The sequence below is a fragment of the Nicotiana sylvestris genome, chromosome 8, assembly GCF_000393655.2.
Source record: "Nicotiana sylvestris chromosome 8, ASM39365v2, whole genome shotgun sequence".
NCBI lineage: Eukaryota > Viridiplantae > Streptophyta > Magnoliopsida > Solanales > Solanaceae > Nicotiana > Nicotiana sylvestris.
Window position 1 is genome coordinate 149,007,510 of NC_091064.1, and position 16,314 is coordinate 149,023,823.

Below are 16,314 nucleotides of genomic sequence, written 5' to 3' on the forward strand. Positions count from 1 at the left end.
TTCTATAAAACTTTCACTAGGCTTCTTCTCAATCTTAGTCAAAGACAAACGATCCGGAACAATCTCGATGTTGTATTGGAAATGACGAGCGAATGCTTGGGCCAAATCATCCTAGGTATACCATCTGCTATGATCCTGACGCTTGTACCACTCCAATGCCGAGCCACTCAGACTCTGGCTAAAGTATGTCATCAATAGCTCATCTTTCCCACCTGCTCCTATTATTTTACTACAAAATCCCCTCAAATGGGCCATCGGGTATCTGTGCCCATCATATAGATCAAATTTAGGCATCTTGAATCCCACATGCAGCTGAACATTGAGAAATAGACACAAATCCTTGTAGTCCACGCTCACCTGGCCTCCCAATCCCTACATATTTCTGAATCACTGTTCCAGGCTTCTAACCTTCCTGAACATCTCCTCATGTTCTGGGTTTTTAGGTAGTTTCTTAGTCTCAATAGGGAGGTCGAAACGAGGAGTATAGGAGTAGTGCTCTGGGGCCTTGAAATTAGGCTCAGGGGGATAGTATTGGTTATCTTGGGTTTGGAATAAGGGCTCACTAGAGGATCGATGGAGGGTAGCGGGTGGGGGTGCCACGAAAATAGGGGTGGCTGGTGGAGGGGGATATAGGATTGGTTTGGGTGGTGGTTCTTGTGGAGTTTGGGAAGTAGTGCCTTGGTAGTGGTGGTAAATGGGGAAGTCTAGAGATGAATCAACAGTGGGAGGTTCTTGGGATTAAGCCAGCTGGTGTTTCAATTTGTATAACTCCTCTTTCAGATTAACATCAGACTCTTCCCCCTCTCTTGACGGATCAATAACACTTGCATCCAGTTCTTGGTTAGTCATGATCAACTTGTCTTTGGACCTGGTGTTGTACGGGTGAGTTGCCAGAATGCCAAACAAACTAACCACCTGCATGTACTTGATGACAACAAGAAAACTCGTTAGTGATTAGAGCTTAACAGATAGGCAATCTCACGTTGGGGGAATGCAATGCACCTAAGCAGTTAATCATTTCTATTATGCATTTGAACGGCTGCTTGCGTCATCCCGGCTTTCACTAGTTTCTATTCTGCAATCCCTTTCTCTCTTTTTTTTTTCATTTCTGCTTTTCCTTGCTTGACTCTTGTTTTTATCCTTTCATTCTCTCATTTTCCTCTCTTATTTTGCCATTATTTCTTTCCTACAGCTTTTCTTGTTTTTCTTTCTCTCTTTTTCTTTTCTCTTTTTTTTTCATTTCAAGGTTATGATCGAACCCTATGGGGATTGCCTACATATTATGATGCCGCATGAATCAGATCTTTGCGTAGTTCGGGAAGATCGGGAATAAAAGAAACAAACTAATGCTCTCATTTTCTTTTTCTTTTCTTTTTTTAATTACCTTAATGACTATTCTGATGAGAAAAAGAGAAATAGAAGAAGCAAAACCTTTTTTTGAATTTCCTATACTTAATGTTATATAAACTGTTCTAAACTCAAGCTTAACGAGCATATATTTTTTGTTTTTTTTCTTTTTGAAACAAATACTCTATGGAAAATTATTAAGGAAAAAAACCCTAGAAGAGAAAACATATATTTTTTTTGATTATTTTTTTAGGAAGAAAATCTAAAGAATAAACCAAAGAAAATATTCTGAATTTTCATTTGATATCCATGAAGAAATATTTCGAAGATAACATAAGATGAAGTATGTTTTTTTCTATGTACTCTAAAGTTCTAGTTAAAATAAAAAGAAAATATTTTTTTTGTTTTTTATATATATTCCCCAATGGAGAACCTTAAGAGAAAATTCTTTTTGGATTTTTGGAATTAATAACTTAAAGAAAACTTTTAAAGAGGTACTAAAAGAAAATTCTCTTTTTTTTAATTTAGTCTTAATATACTAAAGGAAGTATAAAATCAATTTTTATTTTGAGTTCTAGATATTAATTTTCTAAAGGAAAAACCACCTCAATTTTTTTTTTCATTTCTAGAATTAGTATTCTAAAGAAAATTTCTAACGGAAATATAAAAGCGCAAAATCTCTTTCTTTTTTTTTTGGATTTTTGAGTTATAACACACTTTTTCAAATACAAAATAGAAAGTACAATAACAAAAGACTCGACATTACTGTATAAAACTAGAAGGTATAAGACGACATGAAAAGAAAAACAAACTCAAAACATAAAAAATAAAAATGAAAATCTTCTTAAGCAACTCCTGAATAAGCGATCCTGACTAGATGGTCCCGGGGTATTTGTGTCACGACCCTAACCCGGACCCGGTCGTGATGGCGCCTCTCATAATGACAAGGCGAGTCGACACTTACAATTTTTCCAATTATTAACAATTTAGCATTTAAAAATAGTCAAAACATGAATAGATAATCGAAAGCAGCAGATAATATCATAAATACGCAGAAGAACAACCCAAAACAGCCCTAACCGAGGTGTCACTAGTAATGAGCATCTATAAAACCTAATACAAGTCTGAAAGGTCTACAACTAGTACAAAAGTCTGATATGAGATAGAAATGATAAAGAGGGAGAAACACGGGTCTGCGGACGTCAAGCAGCTACCTCGTGTCGGGAGCTCTCAACTCGCACTGGCAAGATCAGCAATGCCTGAATCTGCACATAGGGGTGCAGGGAGTAAAGTGAGTACTCCAACTCAGTGAGTAACAAATGTAAATAAAGACTAAAAGCAAGAAATCATGTAAGGCACAAAGCATTATATAATGAAGCAGTAAAACCAAATAAAATCAGTAAATCAGTGAAAGATAGGTAAAGTTCTTTATCTCAAATGTAGTTTCATGAAAAGTTTTTTCAATGATTAAGCAGGTAATTGATAGTCAATTAAGAAAAATAACCACATAAAGGTTCGCCCCTCGGGCACAGTATCAACAACCCGCCCCTCGGGCAACATTTTAAAACAGTACCAGCCTTTGGGCATTCAATCTCACATCACAATGGGTACTCGCGCTCACTGGGGGTGTACAGACTCCTAGAGGGGCCCCTTACAGCCCAAGCGCAATAACAAACCATCTCGTGGCATCAAACTAGGCCCTCGGCCTCATATCAATCAAGCCACCTCGTGGCGTACATGTCTTAGGCCCTCGGCCTCATATCAGTATCAGTGTTTCCTCACAACATAGGTCATCGGCCTTACTCAGTCAAAAATCCTCACAAGCCCCTCGTGCAATAGTAAAACAGTGTTTCTCAGCCCAAACATCGTTTAAAAATATCATTTAAGCCTTAAAACAGAGTAAACATGGCTGAGTATAAAAACAGTGAAAAATAACATGATTGAGTTCAAGTATCAAGTTAAAACAGTGAGGAAATATCAATAAAAATCCCCGAAGGGTTCAAATAGTTGGCACAAGGCCCAAATATGGCATTCAGCACAAATAATGATGATGACAAATAGATTTCAGTCAAATACGCAGTAAAATCATCAGTCGGGACGGACCAAGTCACAATCCCCAATAGTGCACGACCCCACGCTCATCATCAAGCATGTGACTCACCTCAATATAGTACTACGATGTGCAATTCGGGGTTTCAAACCCTCAGAACATCATTTACAATCATTACTCACCTCGAACCGGTCAAATCTTTAACTCGCGACGCCTTTGTCCCTCGAATCGGCCTCCACTCGCATCGAATATATCCAAAATCAGAATGAGGACGTCAAAATATGCTAAGGGAACAAAGCCCAAGCGAATAATCAAAATACAACACAAATTCCAAAATTACGAAAACCCAACCCCCGAGCCCACATCTCAGAATTCAATAATTTTTACCTCAATAGATTCCTTATCTCCCCGCGAGTTCATAAATATCAAAAGTTCTCAAATCCGACCCCAAATGGTCCTTCAAATCCACAATTAAAGACTTAAGTTTCCAAGCCCTAGTTTCCCCAATTTTAACCTTTGATTTACATAATTTCTAGCTTTAATCCATAAAATAATAGCATAGGAACGAGTTTTAGGTCCAAATTCCTTACCTTAATGAGGTTCTCTTGAAATCCCTTTCTCAAATCGCCCAAAAAGCTCTCAAGCTGAGGTCGAAAATGGTGAAATAGCTCAAATTCGCGAAATAAAATAACTTATATGTTCTGCCCAGACCTTTTCGCATCTGCGGCACAATACCCGCTTCTGCGGTACTGCATTTGCGGTTAAATCATCCACTTCTGCGGAAATCACTTATCCAGCCTAAATCGTATCTGCGACCACACTTTCGCATCTGCGACATCACAGATGCGGCCACCTTACCGTTTTTGCGGTCTCTGCTCACTGACCCTTTTTCGCTTCTGCGGTGGATGTCCCCAATCCGCAGGTGCGAAAATACCAGAAGCAGCAATTCAGTAGCTGCAACAACAATCCAAACTTCCCGTCAACCATCCGAAATCGCCCCGAGGCCCCCGGGACCTCAACCAAAAGTACAAACATATCCTAATACCTTATTCGAACTTGCTCCAATCATCAAAACACCTCAAACAACATCAAATCACCCAAAACACATCGGATTCAAGCCAAACTTTCTAAAAATCTTCCGAATTTCGCTTTGATCAAAAACCCAACCAAACCACGTCCGAATGACCTGAAATTTTGCACATACATCCCAACTGATGCAATGGAACTACTGCAACTCTCAGAATTCCATTCTGACCCCTATATCAAAATCTCATCTACCAACCGGAAATCGCCAAAATATTAACTTCGCCAATTCAAGCCTAAATCTACTCCGGACCTCCAAAACTTATTCCGATTGCACTACTAAGTCCCAAATCACCTTCCGAAGCTAACCAAACCACCGAAACTCACATCCGAGCCCTCTAATACATAAGTCAATGTTCGATTGACTTTTCCAACTCAAGCTTCCTCAAAAGAGACTAAGTGTCTCAAACCTTACCAAAATCATTCTGGATTCAATCCGACCAACTTGATACCACATAACACGGATATCAAAGCATAAGGAAGTAGAAATAGGGAAAACAAAGCGGTAACTCATGAGACGACTCGCCGGGTCGTCACATCCTCCCCAACTTAAACAAACGTTCGTCCGCTAACGAATCAAGAAATATACCTGAAGCCTCAAACAGGTGAGGATATCTGTTCCGCATGTCCCGCTCGATCTCCCAGACAGCCTCCTCCATGGGCCGACCTCTCCACTGCACTTTCACTGAAGCTATATCCTTTCACCTCAACTTTCGAACCTGACGACCCAAAATAGCTACTGGCTCCACATCATAAGTCAAATCATCATCCAACTGAACCGTGCTGAAATCCAAAACATGAGACGGATCCCCAATATACTTCCGGAGTATAGAAACATGAAATACCGGATGCACACTCAACAAGCTGGGTGGCAAAGCAAGCTCATAAGCCACCTCCCCAATCCTCCGAAGCACCTCAAAAGGACCAATTAACCGCGGACTCAATTTCCCTCTCTTCCCGATCTCATAACACCCTTCATGGGCGAAACCTTCAACAGAACCTTCTCACCAACCATGTAGGACACATCCCTAACCTTCCTGTCAGCATAACTCTTTTGGCTCGACTGCGATGTACGAAGCCTCTCCTGAATTACCTTCACCTTTTCTAAGGCATCCTGCACCAAGTTTGTCCCCAATAGCCTAGCCTCGCCGGGCTCGAACCAACCAACTGGGGATCTACACCACCTCCCATACAAAGCCTCATATGGAGCCATCTGAATACTCGACTAGTAGCTGTTATTATAAGCAAACTCTGCGAGCGGAAGAAACTGATTCCATGACCCTCCGAAATCAATGACACAAACACGCAACATGTCCTCCAATATCTGAATGGTACGCTCGAACTACCCGTCCGTCTGAGGATGAAACGATGTGCTCAACTCAACCTGAGTACCCAACTCTCGCTGCACAGACCTCCAAAACTACGATGTAAACTAAGTGCCCCTATCTGAAATGATGGAAACTGGGACACCATGCAAACGAACAATCTCCCGGATATAGATCTCTGTCAACCGCTCTGAAAAATATGTAGTACACACAAGAATGAAGTTCGCGGACTTGGTCAGCCGATCCACAATCACCAAAATAGCACCGAACCTCCTCAAAGTTCGTGGAAGCCCAACTACAAAGCCCATAGTGATCCTCTCCCACTTCCACTCTGGAATATCCATCTGCTGAAGCAAGCCACCCGGTCTTTGATGCTCATATTTCACCTGTTGACAATTGAGACACCGAGCCACAAATCCTACAATGTCTTTCTTCATTCTTCTCTACCAATAGTGCTGCCTCAAATCCTGATACATCTTCACAGCACCCGGATGAATGGAATACCGCGAGCTATGGGCCTCCTCCAGAATTAACTCCCGAAACCCATCCACATTGGGCACACAAATCCGGCCATGCATCCTCAACACCCCATCATCATCAATGGTCACATCTCTAGTATCATCATACTGAACTCTGTCCTTAAGGACAAGCAAATGCGAATCATCATACTAGCACTCTCTGATGCGATCATATAAGGAAGACCGAGAAACCACACAAGCCAATACCTGACTGGGTTCCGAAATATCTAATCTCATAAACAGATTAGCCAAAGCCTGAACATCAACTGCAAGAGGTCTCTCCCCAACTGGAATATATGCCAAACACCCATACTCGCCACCTTTCGGCTCAAGTAATGGGCCACCACATTGGCCTTTCCGGGATGGTACAATATAGTGATATCATAATCCTTAAGCAACTCCAACCACCTCCGCTGCCTCAAATTGAGATCCTTCTGTTTAACAAGTGTCGGAGGCTACGATGACCAGTAAACACCTCATAAGACACACCATACAAGTAATGTCTCCAAATCTTCAGTGCATTAACTATGACAGCCAACTCTAAATCATGAACGGTGTAGTTCTTCTCATGGGGCTTCAACTGACGAGAAGCATAACCAATAACTCTACCCTCCTGCATCAATACACAACCAATTCCAACTCTCAAAGCATCACAATACATGGTATATGAACCTAAAGCTGATGGCAAAACTAACACTGGAGCTGTGTTCAAAGCTATCTTGATCTTCTAAAAGCTCTCCTCACACTCGTCTGACCATACGAATGAAGCACCCTTCTAAGACAACTTGATCAAGGGCGATGCGATAGATGAGAATCCCTGAACAAAATGGCGATAATAACCCGCCAAACCAAGAAAACTACGAATCTCTATGGCTGAGGACAGCCTAGGCCAACTCTGAACTGCCTCTATCTTCTTCGGATCAACCTGAATACCCTCGCTGGACACCACGTGCCCTAAGAAAGCCGCTGAACTGAGCTAAAACTCACACTTGGAGAATTTTGCATAAAATTTTACCTCCCTCAATCTCTGCAACACAACTCTCAAATGCTCTGCGTGCTCTTCTTGACTACGCGAGTACACCAGAATATCGTCAATGAAGACTATAACAAACGAGTCAAGATAAGGCGGGAACACGATGTTCATCAAATGCATGAACACTGCCGGGGCATTGGTCAGCCCAAAAGACATCACCAAGAATTCATAATGACCATATCGGTTCCTGAAAGTCGTCTTAAGAATATTCGAGTCCTTGATCTTCAACTGGTGATAACCTGAACGGAGATCAATCTTGGAGAACATTTTTGCTCCCTGAAGTTGGTCGAATAAATCATCAATGCGAGGCAAAGGATACTTGTTCTTAATTATTACCTTGTTCAATTGCCTATAATCAATACACATCCTCATAGTGCCATCCTTCTTCTTCACAAACAGAACCGGCGCACCCCAAGGTAACACACTAGGCCGAATGAACCCTTTATCAAGGAGTTCCTGAAGCTGATCTTTTAATTCCTTCAACTCCGCTGGCGTCATACAATATGGCGAAATAGAAATGGGCTAAGTGCCCGGCACCAGGTCAATACCAAAATCAATATCCCTGTCCGGTGGCATGCCCAGCAGGTCTACAGGAAACACATCAGTAAAATCCCTTACAACTAGAACAGAATCAATACTGGAGTCTCAGCTCCGACATCCCTCATAAAGGCTAGATGAAGACAACTCTTCCCAACCATACGTTGGGCTTTCAAGAATGAGATTACTCTATTGGGAACATAATCAGTCACACCTCTCCACTCGATCCATGGCACACCTGGTATAGCCAATGTGACTATCTTAGCACGACAGTCCAGAATAGCACGACACGAAGATAGTCAATCCATGCCCAAAATGACATCGAAATCCACCATACACAATAACAAAAGATCCACACGGGTCTCCAGACCCCCAATAGTCACCACATACGACCGATACACACAGTCTATAGCAACAGTATCGCCCACCAGGGTAGATACATGAACAGGTGAAGCAAGAAACTCACGGGGCGTACCCAAATAACGAGCAAAGTATGATGACACATAAGAAAAGGTAGAACTGGGATCAAATAATACAGAGGCATCTCTGTGGCAGACTGAGACAATACATGTAATGACAGTATCTGAAGCAATAACATTGGGTCTGCCTGGAAGTGCATAGAAACAGGATTGACCGCCCCTGATCGACCTCCCCCTCTGGGGCGACCCCTAACTGGCTGGGCGGGTGGTGATGAAGCAACTGGTGCTGAAGCCGATGACTGACCCCTCTGATGGGATGAACTAGCAAAACAATGAGGACACTACCTCTACATGACCCATCTCTCCACACTCATAACAACTCCCAGATGCTGGAGAAGGGGACTGAAGGGAACCCTTCGTACCAGAGTAACTAGCAGATGCACTCGTATAGAAAAGCCCTGGACTGATGGAGCACGGGACGAACTCTGAGATGGAAGGGCACTAAGTGATGATTGGCCCTGATGAGAACTATGAGAACCGTGACCCGATGATGCCCCACGATAACCTAGGTGAGCTGGCTGAGCATGCCTGAATGGACGGCCTCTGCCATGCTGAAACTGACCCCTCGAAGGAGTACCACTGTAACTACCAGATCCTCGAGGCCTCTTGGCCTCCCTCTCCTCGTGCTCCTGGCGACGAACAGACTCAAATCTCACGGGCAATAGCCACAACCTCCTTGAAAGTAGCACCAGTCACCCTCTCCTTGGTCATGAGAATACGGAGCTGATAGGTAAGACCATCAACAAACCTCCTAATCCTCGCTCTATTTGTTAGAACCAACCAAATGGCATGATGAGCTAACTCGGAGAACCTCAACTCATACTGCGACACGGTCATCTCTCCCTGACGCAACCACTCAAACTGCCTACGCAGCTCCTTTCTGCGAGACTGTGGCACATACTTCTCTAGAAAGAGAACGAAGAATTGCTGCCAAGTAAGGGGTGATGTACCAACAGGCCTACACCACTCAAAATCCTCCCACCAAGTAAAGGCAGCTCCAGAAAACTGATAAGTAGTGAAAGCGACCCTACTGGTCTCCAGAATACTTGCTGTATGAAGCATCCTCTGACACTTGTCCAAAAAGCCCTGGGCATCCTCGCCCTCTGCACCATTGAAGGTTAGAGGCTGAAGCCTACCAAATCTCTCCAACCTACGCTGCTCATCCTCTGGCATGGCAGAAACTACATAGTCTTGAGCAACTGCAACCGGATGGGCTGGATGTGCCCCCGGCGTCTGAAGTCCCTGTACAACCTGCTCAGGTGTGCGAGCGGTGAGAGTCTAATTGCCTCCCCCAACCTAAGAAGTAGTTGCAGCTGTAGTAGCTGAAACCGCCTGAGCTAGGCCAGTGCATACTAATAAGATCTAAGCCAAGGCCTCCTGAAGACCCGGAATCACAATGGGCACAGCTGCTGCCTGAGCTGGTGTTGATGGAGCATCCATGGCTGGGACCTGGTCCTGAACTAGGGTAGCTGGTGGATCTACATGTGCTGCCCTCGCTACTCTGCCTCTACCATCACCACGACCGCGTCCTCGGCCTCTGGTAGTCACTATTGGTGGTACTAGGGGTCGTCCACCCGACCAGTAGCATTGTCCTCACCATCTGTGAGAGAGTATAACAAAAAATGTTTAGTACTCGGATCAACAAGTTCGCACGACAAGAATTTCAAGAATATGAAGTTTTTCCTAAAGGTTCTGCATCCTCTCGAGGATAAGTACAGACGTCTCCATACCGATCCGTGAGACTCTACTAAACCTGCTCATGACTCGTGAGACCTATGTAACCTAGGCTGTGATACCAACTTGTCACGACCCTAAACCCAGACCCGGTCGTGATGGCGCCTCTCGTGAAGACAAGGCCAGCCGACACTTTCCATTTTTCCAATTATTAACAATTTAGCATTTAGAAACAGTCTAAACATGAATAGATAATCCAAAGTAGCAGATAATATCATAAATATGCGGAAGAACAACCCAACACAACCCTAACCGGGGTGTCACTAGTCATGAGCATCTATAAAACCTAATACAAGTCTGAAAGGTCTACAACTAGTACAAAAGTCTGATATGAGATAGAAATGATAAAGAGGGAGAAACACGGGTCTGCGTACGTCAAGCAGCTACCTCGTGCACTCCAAATATCCGCCGGGAGCTCTCAACTCGCACTGGCAAGATCAGCAACGCCTGAATCTGTACACAGGAGTGCAGGGAGTAAAGTGAGTACTCCAACTCAGTGAGTAACAAATGTAAATAAAGACTGAATGCAAGAAATCACGTAAGGCACAAAGTATTCTATAATGAAGCAGTAAAACCAAATAAAATCAGTAAATCAGTGAAAGATAGGTAAAATTCTTTATCTCAAATGTAGTTTCATAAAAAGCCTTTTCAATGATTAAGCAGGTAATTGACAGTCAATTAAGAAAAACAATCACATAAAGGTTCGCCCCTCGGGCACAGTATCAATAACCCGCCCCTCGGGCAACATTTCAGAACAGTACCAGCCCCTTGGCCATTCAATCTCACATCACAATGGGTACCCGCGCTCACTGTGGGTATACAGACTCCTAGAGGGGCCCCTTACGGCCCAATCATAATAACAAGCCATCTCGTGGCATCAAACTAGGCCCTCGGCCTCATATCAATCAAGCCACCTCGTGGCATACAGATCTTAGGCCCTCCGCCTCATATCAGTATCAGTGTTTCCTCACAACATAGGCCCTCAGCCTTAGTCAGTCAAAAATCCTCAAATGCCCCTCGGGCAATAGTAAAACAGTGTTTCCCAGCCCAAACATCGTTTAAAAATATCATTTAAGTCTTAAAACAGAGTAAACATGGCTGAGTATAAAAATAGTGGAAAATAACATGATTGAGTTCAAGTGTGAAGTTAAAACAGTGAGTAAATATCAATAAAAATCCCCGAAGGGTTCAAATAGTTGGCACAAGGCCCAAATATGGCATTCAGCCCAAATAATGATGAGACAAATAGATTTCAGTCAAATACGCGGTAAAATCATCAGTCGGGACGGACCAAGTCACACTTCCCAATAGTGCATGACCCCACGCTCATCATCAAGCGTGTGCCTCACCTCAATATAGCACTACGATGTGCAATTGTGGGTTTCAAACCCTCAGAACATCATTTACAATCATTACTCACCTTGAACCGGTCAAATCTCTAACTCGCGACACCTTTGCCCCTCAAATCGGCCTCCACTCGCGTCAAATCTATCCAAAATCAGAACGAGGGCGTCAAAATATGCTAAGGGAACGAATCCCAAGTGAAAATAATCAAAATACAACACAATTCCTGAAATTACCAAAACCCGACCCCCAGGCCCACATCTCGGAATTCAATAATTTTTACCTCAATAGATTCCTTATCTCCCCACGAGTTCATACATATCAAAAGTTCTCAAATCCGACCCCAAATAGTCCTTCAAATCCACAATTAAAGGCCTAAGTTTCCAAGCCCTAGTTTCCCCAATTTTAACCTTTGATTTCCATAATTTCTAGCTCTAATCCATGAAATAATAGCATAGGAACAAGCTTTAGGTCCAAATTCCTTACCTCAATAAAGTTCTCTTGAAATCCCTCTATCAAATCGCCCAAAATGCTCTCAAGCCGAGGTCAAAAATGGTGAAATAGCTCAAATTCGCAAAATAGAATAACTTATATGTTCTGCCTAGACTTTTTCGCATCTGCATCACAATACCCTCTTCTGCGGTACCGTATTTGTGGTTAAATCCTCCGCTTCTGCGGAAATCACTTATCCAACCTAAAACGCATCTGCGACCACACTTCTGCATCTGCGACATCGCAGATGCGGTCACCTTACCGCTTCTGCGGTCGCTACTCACCTGAACCTTTTTCGCTTCTGCGATAGATCTCCCGCACCTGCGGTCCCCAATCCGCAGGTGCGAAAATACCAAAGGCAGCAATTCAGCAGCTGCAACAACAATCCAAACTTCCCGTCAACCATCCGAAATCACCCCGAGGCCCTTGGGACCTCAACCAAAAGTACAAACAAATCCTAATACCTTATTTGAACTTGTTTCAATCATCAAAACACCTCAAACAACATCAAATCACCCAAAACACATCAGATTCAAGCCAAACTTTCTAAAATCTTCCGAATTTCACTTTTGATCAAAAACCCAACCAAACTACGTCCGAATGACCTGAAATTTTGCACACACATCCCAAATGACACAATGGAACTACTGCAACTCTCGAAATTCCATTCTGACCCCTATATTAAAATCTCGCCTACCAACTAGAAATCGCCAATATATCAACTTCGCCAATTCAAGCCTAAATCTACTTCGGACCTCTAAAACCCGTTCCGATCGCACTCCTAAGTCCCAAATCACCTCCCGAAACTAACCGAACCACCGGAACTCACATCTGAGCCCTCTAACACAGAAGTTAATGTCCGGTTGACTTTTCCAACTCAAGCTTCCTCAAAAGAGACTAAATGTCTCAAACCTTACCAAAATCATTCCGGATTCAATCCGACCAACCCGATACCACATAACACGAATAACAAAGCATAAAGAGCAGAAATGGAGAAAACTTAGCGGTAACTCATGAGACGACTGGCCGGGTCGTCACAGTCTGTCATGCTCAAACTCTGGTAAGTAAATCCACACCTGTATAAGAAAACTGGAATCAACACTATGTGAGAAAATAACATTTCCTACTAGACACATGCAAGACATGGTTGTGACTATTTTTCTAAAATTAACCTATGTGGCTAAAAGTAGCTAAAAATGCAAGATTTGGCTAAGATCTCGCGAAGCCAAGAACCTAAACTCACTAGGAAGATTGGACCCTATGTCGGTTGCCTTTGTATCACGCCCCGAAAGATGAGAATCAAGTATGCGTAGTTCGGGCAGATTGGATACGATCGAGAATTATAAAAACAACTAATTTAGAGGAAAAAAATTGACTTTTTATTTTTGAAAAAAATGATGAAAGTAAACTCTTTTTGGATTTTCTTTTCCCCTTTTTTTGAAAAAAAAATTAATGGGAAAGTGCAAAATCTTTTTGATTTTTTTTTCATTTTTTTGGTTTTTCCTTGAAAATGTGTCAAAGAAAATTATAACTGGGCCCTACTTGCCTCATTTTTATACTTCAACCTCTTTTCTTTCTCATTTACCCTCAAACCTCATTGGTCCGCCAAATGACCCTTTTACCCTTGAAGAAATGCAATATGTAGCACATACGATGCATCAAGCTGGTCTGTTATTTTAGGTACACCTATCCTAGACGGACCCAACCCCTGTGTTGAGTCCCCAAGGTCAAATGCACGTGATGCAAACAAACGTTCCTACTAGGGACTCGGTCATGAGGTTATGTTGTTCTAGTTTAAACCTGGGGTTGTGTTCTTGACCTGGCTTACTCAGAGCGGACGACTCGAGCCGAAGAGGGGATAACGTACCGGGAGTACTAAAGTCTACCCGGCCTTGTGCTAGCCCAGCCTCGTTCTACTTGGTATAACTTCTACAAAAAAAGCGGGCCATGCAAACGTGTGCACCATTTTCAGAAGACTTAGAGGGGTGGCGTAAGAGGAAAGTTATATACAATTCAAATAATATCAAAGTGGTAAACAGATAGCATTTAGCACAAAAGGTTCACAGAATACGGTAATATCAACAATAAATAAAACCAAGTAAAAATCATTTTAACAAGCTCGAATTCTCGAACCCTGAACCAAAGATTCTGGGTTCTTGTCCCCAGTAGAGTCGTCAGAGCTGTCACACCTCCTTTTCACTACCCCCGAGAGGGTATAAGGGAGTTTTTACAAATTTAAGTGACAATCGATATGGGATTATTTATTTAAAAATCAAAGTCGCCACTTGGGATAATTTATAGTGTCCCAAGTCACCGGTTAAAATCCCGAATCGAGGAAGTTGACTCTATTTACGGTCTGCGGACACAGAAATCTGGGTAAGGAATTCTGTTAACTTGGGAGAAGGTGTTAGGCATTCCTGAGTTTCGTGGTTTTAGAATGGTCTCATTGATCATACTTGGCCTATTAAAATTGTTTAATTACTCAACTAGAACCTATGTGCATTTGCCTCTTTTAATTAAGAAATTATCTTGAAAGGGGTTACGCGCACGTGTACCCATTTGTTTGGTGCATCAAAAATCACGTTATGCGAACGTGTCCATAATTAGTAACGCTTTATTATTATTAAGAAAGTTTGGCCAAAGTTGCACGAACGCATACTCCGGTTTTGTTTTTAAAATCCTAATCTCGTCACGCGAACATGTACGCAATCACGATGGTATATTAAACGGTCCTAAAGCAACTACGAACATTTGTCATTTTTATATCTAGGTTATGAAGTTAATACGAGGGTCATGTATGATTAAATTGTGGATCGCACACCTCGGACTATATGAACTAAATTTAATTTAGCGGCCTATTAACAACAATTTTATTATTAAGAAAGTTTGATCGAAGTTGCGCGAACGCATAATCTGAATTGGTTTTTAGAATTGTAATCATGTCACGCGAATATGTACACAATCACAATTGTATATTGAACATGCTTAAAGCAAACTGCAATGTTTATGAATATTATTCTTTCGAAATTTGGGATTATTAGCCCTATAAACTTTTAACAAACTACTATGAATTATTTACAACTTAACTGGTTCTTACTATTCTATTTCAAGGATTTGTTGAAACTAATTGTAGATGAAACAAAATAAGTTAGAACAAGAAGATATCTATTTGGGAAAAAGAAAAAAAATAGACAAAAACACTATCAGAAGCGAACAGAAGCAGTAAACAAAAGCATTTTGAAATGGTAATGTATAATAGCATTTTCAAACAAGTAGACTCTCATTACACCAAATCACATTGATTATAACTAAATATGAGCGTCCTATTCTGCAAGGGCACATAGAGAGTTTAACGGAACTGTGTTTCTACTAAAAATAACACTAAAGTTTACCTCAGAATATTAGAGGGCATTTCACAGGTTCATCCATACAAAAACGTTGCAATTCTTGAGCCAATTCGGCACCAAATCTTATCAGAAACAAATCCACTAAGTAATAATACTAACAAGAACATAAGGAACGGCAGAAGAGAGAAAAGAACCTCGATTCCGACTGCCTCGACGGAGCTGAACAGACCCAACGAACAGAGCTAGCGACCTACGAACGGGTTTTAACGAGACTCGATCTCAACGGAAACGTTACACTAAATGGAACGACAAACTTGTAACTCAGTCGACAACCCCAAACGAGCTCTCCACAAGCTTTAAACGAACTCCATTGATGAAACAAAATTCCGTCGCTGGTTTCCGGCCATTTTCGGTGGTGATGGAGTTCAGTCGAGGAAGAAGAAGCAGCAGCAGCTCCAAGTCGAAGAAGGAGCTCAACCCTTTTTGTGTAGGTTTTTTCAATCAAAAAACAAAATAGCCCTGCCTTTGGTCTTTGGTTAGCTTTCTCGATTTTTTGTGTATTTTTGCTGAAGAAGAAGATGAATATCCCTTTTGGGGAGTCAGCGGCGCTCAGCTTTTTTTGATTGTCTTAGGGGTCTATGTTTCCCGTATTTTCGCTGATAGCCCTTAGGTCCTTAGGTCTTAGGGGTCTAGGTATTTATAGGGTTTTTTAGGACAAGGGATATGGGCCTAGGAATTATGGGCTAGGTCCGGAAATTACGCTTAAAAATTGGTTGTTTGAGCCCAAATTTTATTCTTTCCCTGCTAACAAGACTAAAAATATGATCTCATTTATTAATTAATCCAACTTAAGTAAAATAACTATTAAAATAAGACTGACTGTTAAAACAAAACTATTTTTGGTATTTTTCAAGATTTAAAATGACTACAAAATATTAATGAAATTATTTTTTATAATTTTTATTTTCTTGTAATAAAATAAATTAAAAGAGTCAAAATTAGTTGAGATAGCGATATTAGGCCTA

At 41.9% G+C, this 16,314-nt stretch overlaps 1 long non-coding RNA gene across 2 annotated transcripts; it reads right to left on the reverse strand.

The window, feature by feature from the left end:
- Positions 1 to 2,339: 2,339 nt before the first annotated feature.
- LOC138876512 (uncharacterized) lies at positions 2,340 to 15,942 on the reverse strand. 2 transcript variants are annotated; one of them, XR_011401820.1, is made up of 4 exons: positions 15,484 to 15,942; positions 11,527 to 13,018; positions 10,494 to 10,559; positions 2,340 to 2,612 (listed from the first exon to the last, which is right to left on the reverse strand). It is a non-coding gene; the product is annotated as an uncharacterized lncRNA (long non-coding RNA). The 2 variants fall into 2 exon arrangements; XR_011401821.1 differs by lacking the exon at positions 2,340 to 2,612 and adding an exon at positions 7,943 to 9,972.
- Positions 15,943 to 16,314: the final 372 nt, after the last annotated feature.